This window comes from Petaurus breviceps, unplaced genomic scaffold, assembly GCF_028583685.1.
Source record: "Petaurus breviceps papuanus isolate PSGF00001 unplaced genomic scaffold, PetGlider_PUasm1.0 90823, whole genome shotgun sequence".
Lineage (NCBI taxonomy): Eukaryota > Metazoa > Chordata > Mammalia > Diprotodontia > Petauridae > Petaurus > Petaurus breviceps.
Window position 1 is genome coordinate 22,207,145 of NW_027187352.1, and position 14,064 is coordinate 22,221,208.

Here is a 14,064-nt window from a genome sequence, read left to right on the forward strand (position 1 = left end):
TAGAAATGTTGACTATAGCAACAAGAGAAGAAAACAAAATTAAAGGAATTAGAATAGGCAATGAAAAAAACAAAGCTATCACTCTTTGCTGATGATATTGTTATGCTTAGAAAATCCTAGGAAATCAGCTAAAAATACTTCAAACCACTTTAGCATAGTTTCAGGATATAAAAATAAACCCACACAAATCATAAGTATTTCTATATATTAGCAACAAAGCTCAGGAGTAATAGATAGAAATAGTATTTTCATTTAAAATAATTGTAGAAAATATAAAGTATTTAGGAGTCTACTTGCCAAGACAAACCCAGGAACTATATGAATACAACTATAAAACACTTTCCACATAAATAAAGTCAGATTTAAACTATTAGAAAATATTAATTGCTCATAGATAGATAACCAATATAATAAAAATGGCAATTCTACCTAAATTAATCTATTTATTTTATGTCATATCAATCAATCTATCAAAAAGTATTTTATAGAGCTAGAAAAAATGATACTAAAATTCATCTGGAAGAACAAAAAATCAATGATATCAAGGGAACTCAATGAAAAAATGTGAAAGAAGGTGGTGTAGATATACTAGATCTCAAACTTTTATTATAAAGTGGTAATTATCAAAACAGTCTTGTCCTGGCTAAGAAATAGAGTGGTGGATCAGTAGAGTATATTAGGTACAAATTATATTATAGTAAATGACCTTAGTGATATAGTATATCATAAACCCAAAGATACAAACTTTTGGAATAGAAACATTATTCAATGAAAATTGCTGGGAAAACTTGACAACAGAATGGCAGAAACTATGTATAGATCAACATCTCACACCATATACCAAGATAATGTCAAAATGGGTACATAATTTACACATAAAAGGTGATACCATAAGCAAATTAGGAGTGTGTGGAACAGTTTATGGATTAGGGAAGAATTTAGGACCAAAGAAGATATAGAGCAATTCAAAATGTAAAATAGATAATTTTGATAATATAAGATTAAAAAGATTTTTTGCACAAACAAAACCAATGTAACCAAAGTTATAAAGGAAGCAGAAAATTGGGGGAATTTCTTTTTGCAACAAGCCTCATTTCTCAAATATATAGAGAACTGAGTCAAATTTGTAAAAGTCATTCTCCAATCAATAAATGGTCAAAGGATATGAACAGGTAGTTTTCAGAGAAAGAAATCTCCCTTTCCTCTCCTCCTCCTTCCCCAAGATGTCATGCAATCTGATATAGGCTCTACTTACACATTCATATTAAATACAGTTTCACATTAGTCATGATGTAAAGAAGAATTAGAACTAATGGGAGGAACCACGAAAGAGAAGAAACAAAACAAAAGTAGAGCAAATAGTATGCTTCTATATGCATTCTGATTCCAGAATTTTTTCTCTGGATGTGGATAGTATTTTTCATAGTGAGTCTTTTGGGAGTGTCTTAGATCTTTGCATTGTTGAGAAGAGCTAAGTCTATCAAAGTCATAATCATATACTGTGACTGTTACTGTGTACAATGTTCTCCTGGTTCTGCTCATTTCATTCAGCATCAGTTCATATAAGTCTTTCCAGGTTTTTCTGAAGTCTACCTGTTCATCATTTCTTATAGTGCAATAGTATTCCATTAGATTCATTAGCTGGGGTCAGCAACACTGGAGCTCTTAGGGTGGGGGAGGGAGTCTGGCACCTGGGGGACACCTGTTCAGCAGGGCTCCTTTAAATCACTGGTTGCTGGAGGATGTGTGCCAGCTTGGAACTGTGCTTCCTGGAGTTGTCCTTCATGGAATTGTGCTGAAGCACCTGGATATTTGGCTGCTGGAGAGCACTAGTCCATGTGATGATTTTCTGAGCTGGTATCTACTGGTTCCCCTACTGGTGCTGAGACACTTGGGGATCCTGGTGTTGGTGCTTACCTGCTTCACTACCCTGGGCCTGAGGAATCCCCCCCCTCCTTAGTTTGCCAAGGTGGGGCTTGCTGCTGCCTTGCTGGAACTCCTCCTGTCCTGTACTGCTGCCCTTCCCCCAGAGGTAGATAAACCTTTCCCATTAAGCCCCCACGATTCCTGGGTTACAAGACTGCTGCACCCCACCTTTTTGCTGATTCAGCTTCTCTAGGGTTTTTCCTGGGGTGATATTTTCTGGGCTTTCAGAGGTCAATAAGAGAGGGTGAGAGCGATTTACTTCTTACTCTCCCATTTTATCTGCTTGAAGCAGAACTATGCCCCAAGAGCTATAAAACTGTGCATACCCTTTGATCCAGCCATACCATTGCTAGGTTTATATTTCAAAGACATCCAAAAAAAGAGAGAAAAGGACCTATTTGTACAAAAAATATTTATAGTAGCTCTTTTTGTGGTGGCTAAAAATTGGAAATTGAGGGGATGGCCATCAATGGGGGAATGACTAACAAGCTGTGGTATATGATTATAATGGAATGTTATAGTCCTATAAGAAATGGCAATCAGAATGGTTTCAGAAAAAAACCTGTAAATACTTGCATGAACTGATGTATAGTGAAGTGAACAGAACCAGGAGAACATTGTACACAGCAACAGCAATATTCAATGAAAAACTATGAATGACTTAGCTATTCTTAGAAATACAGTGATCCAAGACAATCTCAAAGGACTAATGATGAAGCATACTATCTCCCTCCAGAGACAGAATTGTTATTGTTTGAATACAGACTGAAGCATGCTGTTTTTCACTTCCTTTCATTTTTTTCTTTTGAGTTCTATACAAAATTACTTATATGGAAATGTCTTACATAGTTACACTTGTATAACCTATATCTGATTGCTTACCATTTCAGGGAGGGATAATGGAGGGAGGGATAGAATTTTGAACTTGAAACTTTAAAATAAAAATTAAAGTTTTAAGCTTCTAGGATGACTGAGCAAGAGGGATAAAGGAAGAGTCCTTCTGCCAGAGTAGGTATAGATAAAACTCTACAAACACAATCACTTAATACTTTATTTGGTCTCCAATCTACTAGCACAATGCACCTTATTCCTCCAGGAGAGCTGAAAACAAATTGAAAAACTTTGAAAAGTCATACCCTTACTAAGGCTGCTTCTCTAGCTGACCCTGGGTATCTGGGAAATTTGTATTGGGTAAAATTTCATGTGTTACAATAAATACATGGTTTACAATAAGCGTAAAGGAAGATAAAGTGTTTGGGAAAATGTAGAAACCAAGATACAGTTAGGAAAAAAGCTAATCTTATAAGGTATGAGAGAGAGACAAAAGAGAACCAACTAAAGCCAATGCCAAGATAAGATAATGTATAGGAAAAAGAAAATTTAAGCCAAAAATCTCTCAAAAGTCAACTCTGTCAAATTCAGAGCATGAGTATTTAAGGGGAAGATAAGCCCCAAGCAAGGAAAAAAAATATAAAATGACTAAATTAAACATTTAAATTAAAAAAATAAATTCCTGTAATGCCACTATTTATTTCAATTCATAGATATTTGCAATGAATCTTAATACAGGGGTACCAGAAAATAAAGGTCCTTCCTTGAACCAGACCTAATTTAAGTATTATTATTATTTTTTACTAACAAGGAGAAAGAAGGATTTAAAAAACAAGTAATTATTTTCAGTTTTTAGCATTCATTTTTATAAGATATTGAGTTCCAGATCTTTTTCTCCCTCCCTTGCTCCTTCTCTCCCTCCCCCAGATGACAAGCAATCTGATATAGGCTACACATGCACAATCATATTAAACATATTTCAGTACTAGTCATGTTGTGAAAGAAGAATCAGGACAAAAGATAAGAAACACAAGAAAGAAAAAAAAGCAAAAATAGTATGCTTTAATCTGCTATTCAGACTCCACAGTTCTCTTTGGCTGTGAATAGTATTTTCCATATGAGTCTTTTAGAATTGTCTTAGATCATTGTATTTCTGTAAAGAGCCAAGTCTATCAAAGTTGATCATCACAATGTTGCTATTACTGTGTACAATGTTCTCCTGGTTCTGCTCACTTCAATCAGCATGAGTTCATGTAAGTAAAAGAGGGATTTCTAAAGGTAGTCTTTGAACAAAGGATTGTGCTTCCTGTTACTTAGAATTATAACTGATGACTGTCTGGATCTGTAATTAGCAACAATGAAGGGTGAAGAGGAGGCAGGTAATCCTTAAAGTTATACACACACACGCATACATGTATATACATATATATTATCTTTTTATCACTTTTAGAAACAAAATTGTACTTTAAAAATACATAATTTTCTATGATGAATACAATTTGAAAATTTCCGAATAAAAGCCAAAACAGAAAAAAATGAAAATAGAATCCTTCCAACCTATAGCTAGGGTTACACACACACACACACAAACACACACACACACACACACACACACACATATATATATATATAAATGAAGCTTTTTTTTTTTTTTTTGCTTTTTGGAGGGCAGTTGGGGTTAAGTGACTTGCCCAAGTTCACATGGCTAGTTTTTGTATTAAGTGTCTGAGGTAAAATTTGAACTCAGGTCCTCCTGACTCCAGGGTAGGTGCTCTATTCACTGTACTACCTAGCTGCCCCTATGAAGCTTTTTTTTTTGAAATAAAAATGATTCTTGGATTTCTACTCAAATAGTTCCATTCTGCTCAACATCATTAGACTGTCATTTTGAAATATTTATTTCATTATCAAATAGTACCTAATTAAAATGAGAAGATGATACTGAGAGATCATATGCAGAAATCGTTTCACCACCTGTTTTCCTGTTGTTGTTTTTATCATTAAATTGACATCACATTTCTTGCTAGATATTCTAAGTGTGGGGCTACAGACATCTTGGCAAAGCATAACAGGATCCTTCTGATAGCAGACGCTAACATGTTTTAATTCCAGAGACATTTAAATGGCACAACAGCATCCATGATGAAATGAGAAGCAGACAGCTTCAGGGAATTTCAGAATTTCTGGAAGTCTTTTATTCAGGATATTAAAAGATCGTTATATAAATAATGAAAATTAAATAAAAATGTATGTTTCCCCCTCTCCCCCTGTCCCCCCCTCAGAGAACCTGGTTGTTAAATATTTACTAGCACATTTGAACAGTAAGTCAACTTCAGTCTGCAACACTTGTGTTTCAGTCCTGCTTCAGATACACACTGACTGTATGATCCTGGGTAAAACTACTTCAGCTCTCAGAAGGCTAGGCAACCCTCCTGAACAGGAAATTGAAGAGCAGTTATTTAACCATGATTGGTAGAGGTTTCCACATGGAGAGTTTTCTAAATTAAAGAAAAAACTGGGCAGAAGTACACACCACCCCCTCACTCTCCCCTCCCTTCCCCCCTCCCAAGGAGCACTGTATATAACAGATACATGTATGTATATACATACATTTAATTTATGCATTTTGAGATCTTAATCTTCATGCTATATTTTAAGAGGAAAACTGACAAATAGGACAATGTCAAAAGGAATAAGGCAGGAGAGTAGAGAGCCTCAATGATAAGTCATATAAGAATTGATTAAAGGGAATGAGGATATTTATCTTGAACAACAGAATAGCTAGTGAATTTATAATACTTTCAAAGTGAAATACCACTGGAGTAGTTTGCCATTTCCTTCTCTAGCTCATTTTGCAAATGAGGAAACTGAGGCAAACAGAGTTAAGTGATTTGTTCAGGTCACATGGTTAGTGTCTGAGGCCAGATTTAAAGTCAGGAAGATGACTCTTCTTTGACCTTAGGCCCTGCCCTCTGTCCCCTGAGCCACCTACCTGTCTTATTACTAAATAATTGTTGTCAAATAGATGCTAACCTCTGTTGTTTTTATACTGTTGAAATGTTATTAATGCCATAGGGCAAAACCCTGATTCCCTTGTTCTAATTAAGGTTTTATATCTTCTATTTTCTCTTCCTTGCTATTATTTGCAAAAACACACACACACACACACTCCTACATTTTATACCTAATCGAAGTACCATCACAAAGCTGCATGTTTTTTCTCAATATTTTTTTTTCCTAAGATTGAGGGACTAATCAGGACACCCTGGGAAAATTATCCATGCCCAACCAACATGGAATTCAAATGACTACAGACTAGATACTTCTCACCCATTACTGAAGTTAATTAGATCCAGCAGCACTGTCTCCCCATTTATTAAGATCCAAGTTCAGCAGGTCGTGTCAGTTTCTACTGCCTTCAGCGACTGGCTATGCTTCCCTCTGGAATCCCTAAACTGTCTGGATTTGGGGAACAGTTTTAAATGGAATGTCACCCCAATGACACCTTTGCAACTTTCCATCAGCATCTTCCATTAAGTACAACCAATTGAGTATTTGATGGGCTGTGCATAAAAGCCAATTTCCCAATTACAGGGACCTTCAATAGTTTTTATGGTCCCAGATACACACTTCACTTATTCACTGAGGAGAGATATTGCTTTTCCCTTTATCTCGGCGTGTAGCTCTTTTATGTAATGGCGTTCCTGATTTCACACTTTTACTTTTAAAAGCCTACTTGCAATATCCTTGTCATTGGCATCTATCCTAAAATCCAATGATAGTGCATTTCTGAGTAAAATTAAGAAATGGAGTTTATTAAGACTCAGTACCAAAAGTCATATTACCATGTTTAGCTTTGCTGAACTCACTTTTTGGAAGTTTTCCTTTTTTCCCATCTCTTTCCTCTTCCCAAGAGGGTATTCCAGCAATAATAATAGTCAGATACACCATTACTACAATGGATCTGTGATTTCGTTGGTCTGGCTCACTTTCTTTTGCTGTTGAGAGAATACCAGTGGGCCACTCATTCTATTAAAAAATTATCCCTCATTATCATGAAGAAACCGATTTTTTTCACTCTTTCATTTCTTGGATGGCATCTTTACCCTTATTAGCCTTAGTAATTCATTACTTGTAATGTTTTTGTTTGTTTACCTGTTTCTTTATTCTTTGAGAATGGGTCTCCCCAGCTTTCACAGGCTGGAAGTAGAATGGTTGCTCATGGGACTGAATGAAATGCTGATCAGCATGGAAGCTTTAATCTGCTCTGTTTTTCCAACGTGGACCTATCCTCACCTGATGAGGCAACCTGGTAGCCCTCTACTACCAGGAGCTTGCAATATTAGTACCAGACAGTGTAGCCATTGGATTAGCTTTACTCCTGAGATGTCTCAGAACAGCTGAATTTAAGCCATCCCCGCAGCAGGGACCATATCTGATTTACATTCTCTTTGTTAATACTCCCCATGTACTTCTCCACTGCATCTTGATGAAATTTGTTTTCAGTTGTTAGATAGAAATATTTCATGAAAATAAAACTGAAGTAATACTAATAGCTCATTTTTCTATAGGACTTTAAAGTTTATAAAACACCTTCCTTACAAGATCCCAGTGAGGTAGGCACTATATTATTGCTCTGATTTTACAAGTGGGGAAACTGAGGGTTGGAGAATTTAAGTGACTTGTACAGAGTCACCCTGCCTAAAAGTATAAGCATTAAGCCAAGAGTAGAGAGATCTGAGTTCTGGTTGTAGCTCTATAACCAATTAGGTATATGACCTCATTCACCTATCTGAGCCTCAGTTTTTTCCTCTATAAAATGTCAAGGTCTGTTTAAATATCTCTTAAATAAAATCTGTCTAGAGTAGATGTTCTTAACTTTTTATGTATCATATACAGTTTTGGTACTCTGGTAAGGCCTATGGACCCTATCTCAGAATATTTTAAAATAATTTTAGGAAATGATAAATTTAAGTTAGAGGCTAGTGAAAATGAAGATGTATTTTTATACCATCTATGTTCATGGATCCCCTGAAATCTATACATTTATCTTCAAGAGTCCATAGCCCCTAGGTTAAGTCTAGATGATATGCATTCATTCTATGCTGCCAAGATGCTTTGGAAAAATTTTATTATGTAAATTATATCTTCTTGAGCAAATTTTAGCATTTCTTTGCTCCTCTTCACTAGACCACCCTATCACTTGCTACAGCATTCAATTCATTACTCTTGATTAACCGAAATAAATTCTTTCCTTTCACCTTAATCTTTGTGTGTGTTTTCACCTTGGTCTTGTGTCTTTAATAAGATCATTTGATCCATGAGAGCAAGAGTCATACTTTATATTTCTTTGTCTCCCATAGTATACATGTTGTTCTGTCATGAATTTAAACACTGAGAATTCTGGGGTAATTGGAGCACGTTAAGAGTTTTTTTGATGACTAAGGACAAGGTATATTATGGAGAAGAGTGGCGGTATAGAATCAAGGATCAGGGATTCTATGAGGTAAACAGCTAGAAATGACTAGTGGATCATTCTTTTTTTTTTTTTTTTTAAAGCAATTGGGGTTAAGTAACTTGCTCAAGGTTACACGGCCAGGTGTTTCTGGGTGGGTGCTAAGTGTCTGAGCCCGGGATTCGATCTCCAGGTCTTCTCAACACTGGAGCCAGTGCTCTTACTCGCTGTGCTACCTGGCCGCCCCCAAGTGGATCATTCTTAAAGGGAGAATCAGTCAGTCAGTCAGCATGTGACAAGCACTGTGCAAAGCACTGGGGATACAAAAGAGAGTCCCTGCCCTCAGTGAGCTCATAATCTAATGGAGGAAAACAAATATGCACAAATAAGCTTTATACAGGATAAATAGGAAATAATTAAGAGTGGGAAAGCAAGGAAATTGAGGGTTTGGGAATAGCTTCCTGTGAGAATCAATCAATCAATCTATCTATCTATCTATCTATCTATCTATCTATCTATCTATCTATCTATCTATCTATCTACCTATCTATCTATCATCTCTGTCTGTATGTCTATCTCTGTCCCTAAGAAAATTCTAGGGGCTTTCCCAAGCATAGTATTTACCATGCATATTTATTAACTTTCTTCTAGGGAACTGAGATCCAACTAATAAAGTCTCTGTCCTTTCCATACCAATAAACTTTTTCTATTTTCCCAAATTTTCATTGGTTGCAAATACTCTAACAATACAGTACATGGATATTACTCTTTTAATTTCATCACTCTCAATATGAGCTCCCAAACATACCAATGACTACTGTAACTAAGCTAATCAACCAACAAGCATTTATTTTTATTTACTTTTTTTTTGAGGCAATTTGGGTTGTGACTAAGTGACTTGTCCAGGGTCACACAACTAGTTAAGTGTCTGAGGCCAGATTTGAACTCAGGTCCTCCTGACTCCAGGGTCGATGCTTTATACATGGTGCAGGTAGCTAAATGCCTCTCTAACATTTATTAAAGTTTCACTAATCTAGTATCTATCAACTGTGCTCTAAATTTCCTAGTTTGTTAAGTATTACACTTTGTGGTATTTATAACCTGCCTTCTAATTTCCAAAGGTCTCCATTTCCCAGTCATTCTCAATTCAATTAAATAAATATATAGAGTACCTACTATGCATCAATCCATAAGCATTTATTAATTGCTAACTATATGCCAGGCACTGTGTTAAGTTTTGGGCACTGTTTTAGACCAGGAAAATAAAGGTAAAACTGTAACAGTCTCTGCTCTCACAGCTTATATTCTATTGGTCAAATTTTAACTTTTCCCTTGTCTTTATGCTGAACTACTGCCAAGCTGTTCCCTTTTCATGTAACCTTTGGGTTTCAAGCATCTCTTTATGTTTTCTTGCCTCTATTTCACAGGTGAGGTTGTAAAGTAAGAGGAGGACATTTTGAGAACTTGGATTGGGGCTGTAAATTATCAGTGTGGTCTTAAGGATTTGGACTTCATTGGTAAGTGGGATCGATATCAACATTGTTAGAAGCAGCCTAGGTTAAGTCTATGTCCACTTTCCACCCCCCAAACCCTTTATTTGTTGGCTTCCTCTAGCCTTACTTGGATTTATGGAACTCCAGTTTGGTTTAGCTTCAAAAATTTGCGTGTAATCCAGCCTCCATTTTGAAACCAGGTATTTACCTCATAGATCCACAAGGATCCCAATGCTCCTTGGTTTTCAAAGGGTCTGGATTCTTTGACTCTAGATCAGTCAGAACTTGACCTATTCCTGCTCCAGCTTTTGCATTTAATTAGTTTTCCATATATACTCCACTAAGAGGTTTCCCAAAGGTTAAAGTTATTTTCATTCTTATTTTTACGAAATGTTACTCAGGAAAACACAAGATAACTGCCAAATTGGGGGTCTTTCATGCATTATATTCATCATTTGACCAGATATTGGATATCTACCTTATATATATATATATAACAACATTCTAGCTTCTATGTAAAATACAAAGAAATACAGTTATATGACTCCTAGCCTCAAGGAGCTTATATCCTAACTGAAGAATAAACCATTTAAAAATATTTTTTCTCCCCAATTATACGTTAAAACTATTTTAAACTTTAAAAAAATTTTTTTTGAGTTCAAAACTCTATCCCTCCTTCCCCTCCCCTCTTCCTGAGGCAGCAAATAATCTGATATAGGTTGTTCATATGCAATTATGTAAAACATTTCCATATTAGTTATTTTGTACAAGAAGACAAACAAAAAAAAAATGAAAGAAGAAAGAAAGAAAGTGAAAATAGCGTACCTCAGTTTGTACTTAGACAATACCATTTCTTTCTTCGGAGGAAGATAACATTTTTCACCATGAGTCCTTTGGGATTGTTTTGGATTATTGTATTGCTGAGAATAGCTAAAACATTCACAGTTCTTCATGGTACAATATTGCTTTTACTCTCCTGGCTCTGCTCACTTCATTTTCCTTGGTTCATGTAAGTATTTCCAGGTTTTTCTTTTTCTTTTTTGTTTTTTAAGCAATTGGGGTTAAGTAACTTGCTCAAGGTTACACGGCCAGTTATTTTGTGTGGGTGCCAAGTATCTGAGGCCGGAACTGATCCTAGGTCTCCCGACACCGGCACTGGTGCTCTTACTCACTGAGCCACCTGGCTGCCCCTTTCCAGGTTTTTCTGAAATCATTCTGCTTGTCATTTCTCATAGCACAATAATAGAATAAAGCATTTTAAAATTTATATATTTTCTCACTACTTCAACACAATCACCCCACTAAATAGGTATTCAATATACAGAAAACAAAAGCTCAGAGATGTTCAGTGACTTTCCCAAGGTTGTACAGCTAATTAGTAGGAGGAAATCTAGGATTAGAATCCAAATCTCCTGAGCTCTAGTTAGAAGCTCTTTGAATTAGAATCCATTCACTCTGTCAAAGTTCCAGGGAATACTATAGGCACAATTTTGACAAAGCATTACACACATTTCCTAATGTTATCCTTATGAGCAAGACAGAGAGATGTGGGACAGATAATAGCCCAGCTAGGCTTATTTTAAGCTGATAGAATGACTAGATCCAAAGTTTAGTCACTAATACTAATAGATTAATGCCAACTTGAAGAGGGCTCTCTGCTGAATACTCTAAGGGGTCGATCCCTGACTCTGAAATGTTTAACAATTGCATCAATGACTTGGATATAAAGACAGAGATAGCCTGTCTGACATGCAGAGGACATCAAGCTAGGAGGGATAACTAACACATTGGATGACAGAGTTAGTATCCAGAAAGACCATGGTAGGCTAAAATGATTGTTCAACTGTAATGCAATTAAATTTAAGAAAGTATGGCTTGAAGTGAAGAGGGCTACCTTGGGGATCAGAAGGACCTGGGCTTGAAAGTCTGGCACATACTGACTTTATGCTTCTGAACAAGTCACTTCTAACCTTTCAAGGTACTAATTACAGAATAATACCTATTATCGGTAGAGAGAGTTTTCTCAAGGTAGAATGCTCTAAAGTATTGAAATCACAGGTCTGTATCAAAGAAACAAATTAACAAAAAGTCTTGACGAGGCTTTTGTGCAACTTTTAAAGTATAGGATGGCAGAGGTGTGGCTGTTTGAAAAAGATCTGGTGACTTTACTTAATTGCAAGCTTGGTATGAATCAATGGTGGGACAAGGCAGCCACGATAACTAATGTCATCAGGTTAAGCTGAGGCCAAGTGTTCAGAATGAGGAATTTAACAGTGAACAGGTACAACCAGAGGAAAGAAGCCAAGTAACCAGGAGGGTGAGGGGACCATGTCACAGTAGGATATATTGAAAACGATGCAGGCATTTAGACTTGAGAAAATAAGCCTCATGGTGAATGTTAGTTGTCTACAAATATTTGAAACATTGTTATGTGGAATGGAAAATAAGTATGTTCTAGTTGGCCCCCCAGGGCAGAAGGAAGACCAATGTGTGTCGGGCACAGATTAAGAAGTAGGTTTAAATTTGATGTGAGGTGGTGGAAAGCCGAACCATTAAATCTCTCTAAAAATGAAATGGGCTGCCTTAACAAGTAGGTGGTTACCCTCCACTGGAGATCTGCAAGTAGAGGTCAGATGAACAAGTTTTGGAGCTGTTGAAGGCACACCTGTTCAGGTACTCTTTGGACTATAGGACTTCTTAGGTCCCTTTTCAGCAATAAGATTACCCCAGGGGTAACATGGCACTGAATCCAATGGTTCACTAGCCTTTACAATCAGTGTTGGAAATTAACTTATAATTGACATCTCAAGTTCATTTAATCATCTGAGAAATAATAAAGAACGCTGATGTTTACTTCACTGTAGCAGAATCCTCTGCCGAGCCTTTTTCTTAATTGTTCTAAGGCTAATTAAGTTGAGCATTTGTCACTGTTATATGTCAAGCTGTTGCTATATAATTGTTTAGAAATTTCACTCCTGGCCAGATGTGTGTGAGGGCACACAGTGTAATGAGAGTGCGCTTGGGAGTAATAATCCATCAGGCTTTGGGAGGGGTAGGGGAATGCAAAATGGAGCCTCATTAACAGAGAGAAACTTTTTGTTTTGTCTTTGTAAATTTTTATTACTATCACTTATTTTTATTTTGCCTAAATTTCCCTCTGTTTGCTTCCTTCTACCTCCTCCCAGAGAATCATCCCATGTAACAATGACTTTTTTAAGATTAAGAGTAAGAAGAGAAAAAAACAGCAAAATTGACCAATGCATCAAAAAAGATCTGACGATATATGACAATGTTCCATACCTGTGAATTCTCTTTCCCCAGCCTCTGCAATGCTGTGGGAAGAGCTATCCTTTCATATCTCTTTGGAAGTCAAAATTACCAAGAATGACTTTTTAAATACATTCCTACTAACTACATGGTAAGCACTTAATAGATGAACATAGAACTTTTTGAGGCATTTGTTATAAAGAAGTTACAAAGAGGCAATTTAGATTTTCACTTGAAGAAAGCCTTTCTAATAATTGGAGCTATTCAAAAGTGGAATGGGGGCTCAGGAGCCGATGACTTCCCCTGTACTGGATGTCTTCAAGTAAATATTGAATAAGTACTTGTCAGATATGTGTAGAGGGAATTTTTGTTGTTGTTGAAGTTCAAATGCTGGTTGAGATTACACTAGTTGGTCTTTGTAGTCCTTCCAAATGATGAAATTCTGTGGTTGGTTTTGCAACAAGTCCAGAATATCTAAGCAATTATAAGCCAAATTCTGAATTAAGTTATTATGCATCATCTTTTAAGGATTTATTATGGGCACAGTATGTGACAATAAGACATAATCCCTTCTGTCAAGGAACTTTTCATCTAGTTTGGGAGACAAGGTACATAAGTATGAATGATAACTAACAATGACACTAATGTATAAGTGCCAAATGTGTAGAATGGATTACTTAGCTTCTAGGAATTGAGAAGGAGTCACTTTTAGTTGTAGGAGTCAGAATAAACTTCTTGGTCTTTCTTAGCAATAGGCTATGACCATGTACCTAAGATGCTGTAAGGTATAAGAATTATGATCAATAGCATGAAAATTTAAAATTCCATAGGACCAGTGATGAGATGTGCTATTCATGATAGAGAGGTGATAGATTTAGAGTACAGAATGAGACATGAGTATACACACAAATATACATACAAGCCCACACATATTCATGCTTATATATGTCCACAAATATATAGCACATGCACTAAATATATATGTGTACACACACACATATATATATGTATCTATATATAATTTATGATGAGATAGAGTATAGAGTTTGAGGACTTTTTTTAAAGCAATTGGGGTTAAGTAACTTGCTCAAG

At 36.1% G+C, this 14,064-nt stretch overlaps 1 protein-coding gene and 1 long non-coding RNA gene across 2 annotated transcripts in view; one reads left to right on the forward strand and one right to left on the reverse strand.

Annotated features, from left to right (window-relative positions):
- The window catches only part of CTSC (cathepsin C), a 174,539-nt gene extending 167,310 nt beyond the window's left edge, over positions 1-7,229 (reverse strand). Inside the window, exon 1 of the mRNA XM_069071045.1 lies at positions 7,218-7,229. The gene's annotated coding sequence lies outside the window, so the exon portion shown is untranslated. The remainder of the gene's footprint in view (positions 1-7,217) is intronic.
- A 3,494-nt stretch (positions 7,230-10,723) lies between these two features.
- Positions 10,724-14,064, forward strand: part of LOC138148354 (uncharacterized) — a 236,328-nt gene continuing 232,987 nt past the window's right edge. The window contains exon 1 of the long non-coding RNA XR_011165038.1: positions 10,724-13,123. This is a non-coding gene — a long non-coding RNA (uncharacterized lncRNA). The remainder of the gene's footprint in view (positions 13,124-14,064) is intronic.